Consider the following 5,000-nt stretch of genomic DNA (forward strand, 5'->3'; position numbering starts at 1 on the left):
GTTTAAACAACATTGTAGTATATACTCTACTTTTCTTCCCCTCTCGAACGCTGCAAAGAAGGTCAATAAAAGAGTGGACGGGAAGAACTGTAGATTATATTCATATTACATTGTTATTAACCAATTTACAACTATTTTCCGACTTCGAAACGAAGGAGCACAGAGGACGAAATGTGGATGTTGCTCATGCTGATACGTATACAGATACGGACACGGTTGTCCCAGTCACAGGAAAGCCAAGCCATTGCCGCTCATGTAGAGGTGCAATATACATAAGTACAAGATTTGCAGGAAAAAAAAGAGAAATTGCAACAGATCGGAAATGCATTGCCTTGTGCAAGTGACTTGAAAAATCCCATGTAATACTTCCTTTAACAGGCAGAAGCAGACCAAAGCGAAACTGGTGGATATCTTTTACATGTAGGTGGAATGTATTTGTATTTGTATTGTACTTGTATTTCTTTTTTTTATCACAACAGATTTCTCTGTGTGAAATTCGGGCTGCTCTCCCCAGGGAGAGCGCGTCGCTATACTACAGCGCCACCCCCCCTTTTTTTTTTTTTTCCTGCGTGTAGTTTTATTTGATTTTCCTATCGAAGTGGATTTTTTCTGCAGAATTTTGCCAGGAACAACACTTTCGTTGCGCCCTTTTACGTGCGCTAAGTGCATGCTGCACACGGGACTTCGGTTTATCGTCTCATCCGAATGACTAGCGTCCAGACCACCACTCAAGGTCTAGTGGAGGGGAGAAAATATCGGCGGCTGAACCGTGATTCGAACCAGCGCGCTCAGATTCTCTCGCTTCCTAGGCTTCCTAGGCGGACGCATTTCCTCTCGGCCATCACTCCACTGAATGAAATTAGTTAAAGTGGAACAACACAAATCAAAGTGTAACTCGTCTGACCTGTGAAGAACATGGGAGTTGGGGAGTTGACGTGTGTGTGTGTGTGTGTGTGTGTGTGTGTGTGTGTGTGTGTGTGTGTGTGTGTGCACTGAACGCCTTTCGTGTCCATTTACAGACTGACTGCTGTGGTCGTGTTGCTGTGTTTCGTCATCTGGTGTGAACATCGCTGCTGGAAGTCGTCAAGTGAGGGCAGTTTGTCTTTTATTTATTTTTTTGTTTTGTTTTGTGTCTCCGTGTGCGTCCTTGTGTGTGTGTGTGTGTGTGTGTGTGTGTGTGTGTGGTCTGTTTTTCTTCCCCCCCCCCCCCCTATCCACCCTTGTGTTCTCTTCATGCTGCTCATCCTCATCCCCCTTCATTGTTTTCCACCACCCCTTCATTGTTTTCCACCACCGCTTCATTGTTTTCCACCACCCCTTCATTGTTTTCCCTCCATTGTTTTCCTTCCATTGTTTTCCTTCCATTGTTTTCCCTCCATTGTTTTCCCTTCATTGTTTTCCACCACCCCTTCATTGTTTTCCCTTCATTGTTTTCCACCACCCCTTCATTGTTTTCCACCACCCCTTCATTGTTTTCCTTCCATTGTTTTCCCTCCATTGTTTTCCTTCCATTGTTTCCCACCACCCCTCCATTGTTTCCCACCACCCCTTCATTGTTTTCCACCACCCCTCCATTGTTTTCCACCACCCCTCCATTGTTTTCCACCACCCCTCCATTGTTTTCCACCACCCCTTCATTGTTTTCCACCACCCCTCCATTGTTTTCCACCACCCCTCCATTGTTTTCCACCACCCCTCCATTGTTTTCCACCACCCCTCCATTGTTTTCCACCACCCCTTCATTGTTTTCCTTCCATTGTTTTCCTTCCATTGTTTTCCTTCCATTGTTTTCCTTCCATTGTTTCCCACCACCCCTTCATTGTTTTCCACCACCCCTTCATTGTTTTCCCTTCATTGTTTTCCCTCCATTGTTTCCCACCACCCCTCCATTGTTTTCCACCACCCCTCCATTGTTTCCCACCACCCCTCCATTGTTTTCCACCACCCCTTCATTGTTTTCCTTCCATTGTTTTCCTTCCATTGTTTTCCTTCCATTGTTTTCCTTCCATTGTTTTCCACCACCCCTTCATTGTTTTCCACCACCCCTTCATTGTTTTCCCTTCATTGTTTTCCCTCCATTGTTTCCCACCACCCCTCCATTGTTTTCCACCACCCCTTCATTGTTTTCCACCACCCCTCCATTGTTTTCCACCACCCCTCCATTGTTTTCCACCACCGCTTCATTGTTTTCCACCACCGCTTCATTGTTTTCCACCACCCCTCCATTGTTTTCCACCACCCCTTCATTGTTTCTAAGCAGTTCTTGGAGACAGAGCGGGAGTGATGGGGTGTGGGGTGGGATGACCTGGTTACCGGTGGAGTCTTCAATCCAACGGACCAAAGTCTTGTAGTTAACAGCACCTTTAGATTTCCTCTCTTCACCGTTCTGTTTCCTTCAGGCATAGTGTGAAAACTATAGCACGAAGAACTGGTCCGTCTCCATTTGAAGGATATTTCGCTGAAATAACAACACAGTTGGTTCACTTTTGTAAATGTGACGTCTATAAATGCTGTATTGGTCCCAAATCCGAAGTATTGTGTAACGAGGAAAGAAGAGAGACGGTCGCGCATTCCTCTTTGAAAACCGGAGAAGTGTGATGGCAAGATGCGACTCTTTTGTGTGCTGTTTATTCCGTTTTCTCGTCACACCATCACAGCTACAGCCCGTTCACACGGCAGAAAGGGCACCAGTCGGCAATATCCGCAGTGCTTCTCCTCCAGACGGAAGGAGCAGTGCTGGCAACAAGGCGTGGACGTTCACTCCGTCAGTCACAGAGAGGGTGGAGTGGAAGCAATGTGGATGTTGCTCACCAATCAACCCTCCCTGTCCTGTACTTTCAGGACGGAGCGGAGCACAGCACAGTCACCACCCCGTGGCGGAGCGGACATCCCTGGTGAGCTCCCCCCGCCCGGCAGTGTCTGGCCAGGACCCGTGGAACAGACGTCTGCTGGAGACGCTCAGGGAGTGCAAGGAGCATGCTGGACAGGAGGGCTGGGGAAGGGGCAGTGGGGACGAGGTCATAGAACGCCTCCTCAGGGAGTTGGCGCTGCCTCGGCCAGCCAGTCCAGAGTCCGGGGAGCAGCGGTGTCGGACACCCCGTGACCCTTCTCCTGATGCACGTGAAACGCTCCCGCCGGAAACGTCGGCACTGTCCAGCCCAAGAGGGGACCCAGCCGGCAGTCCTTCAGGAGTGTGGGGACTCCCCGAACCCTGTCCTCTGTCCCGCTCTGTCAGGACTTCTCCTGGGGGTTCCCGAGGTCCTCCATCTCCTCCCGGCCAGCACCGGGATGTCGGCCAGGAGAGCGGACGTCGCGAGAACAGACGTCAGGAGAGCGGACGTGAGGAGAACGAGAGTCCTGACAGCCACCTGGAGCAAGACGTTCGTCTGGTTGTGGGGGAGGAGGGGCAGGGCGGGCAGCACGCCAGTGGAGGGTGGAGGGGGGTTGGCGGTTCAAGTCCCTCACTGTGAACAAGGGACGACGCCATGGAGGGGGTAATGGGGAGGTACGGGGGGTGAGGGGATGTCTGATCGTAACCTGTCTTCTGGTGCCAAGGCACTGTTCTGATGCATTTAGTTTTCGCCATGGTACTTCCAGCTGCCAGTTTGCACTTGCTCTGGTGATGGAAAGACGTAGGAATGGGCGACAAGGGTGGTGTGTCGATTCAAAATCCTCATTCGGGTACCCATGACCCAGTTCGTTTTGTGTGAGAACGTTCTGGGTCTGGTTGGTATCTGGGGAGGATTCAGGAATCTGAAAGCGTGGGTTTTAAGAATTTTTGTGTGTGTCGATCAGAATACTGATGAAAGTATTGAGTTTATATGATAGGGTGGCCTTAGTGGTCGGCTGGACTATAATCAGCATGATTTGATATAGTAGGGTTTTCCATTCGTGAGTCGTTTAAAAGTACACCCACACTGCTTGGTATGCTGGTAGCAAAGGATGTTTCACAATGAGTCAGGCGGATGTTAAATGCCAAACGTACACACAGTCATCACTTTTAACGCAGAATATGAGGATACAGTATACATCTTCTTGGGAACATATCGCCACAAACATTCTGACAGCGTAAATACGCCTACAGTGTAATTTTGTGAATGAGACTTGATCTACGTAAGTCGCCGTTTATTTACTCCTTTAATTAAAGTTGTTTTTTTTTTTATCTACGTGCAGCTGATACAAAAAGAGTGTTTGAGGTTGTTGCCACTTTATTTTGATATCTTGTCCTTCAGTAACTGATGTGGACAGAAGGCGACATAAACTCTTTTTGGAAGGAAATTATATACTTTTCGTATTGTTTATTCATTACAACTATCAATATTATATTTCTTCCGTCAAAACTTTGTTTATCATTTGTTTGTGTTTATTCGTTTGAAGTGTTGTCACGGCACACAAAAAGCCCCAGATTTCTGTCGTCCTTCATTAGAAGTCAGTCGGACGGGCTTGAGTTCAGACCTAAACTTTCTGCCCTTTCAGCACGCTCGTGTGCACATGATTTGTAGTGTGCGCGCGCGTGGTAGTTGCGTGGGCACGAGATAGGATGGGTCTATTTAAAATGGGTGGGTGGGTGTGTGTGGGGAGGGGTAAGGGTGCGGTGGAGGAGGCGGAGGTTCCGGGGGTCGGGGGGAGGGGGGTGTAAGCGGGAGCGAGAGAGAGAGAATCAGTGTTAAAAAAAAAGAAAAAAAGAACGCACTGAGGTATGGGGAAGGATTGGTGGAGCACGTTTTGACTGACAGGCAGCAGTATGTCAGCCTGTGTCCAGACGGCGAACAATTCTTCTTGTTAACCACCCCCCGTCCCCCACCTTTTAATCTCCCTAACTACCAACCTGTCTTTTCATGGGCAAACTCGATGAAAAGCGACGTCATTAAACATGGATCAGTAGTGCAAATTACTGACATGTAAGGTAATGATAATGATAATAATAATGATAATTAATATTTCATATTGTGTAATAAGGTACAGCTTTTTGTGTTAGAAATGAAATAGAACTTGTGAAC

Source organism: Babylonia areolata, chromosome 8 (genome assembly GCF_041734735.1).
Source record: "Babylonia areolata isolate BAREFJ2019XMU chromosome 8, ASM4173473v1, whole genome shotgun sequence".
Lineage (NCBI taxonomy): Eukaryota > Metazoa > Mollusca > Gastropoda > Neogastropoda > Buccinidae > Babylonia > Babylonia areolata.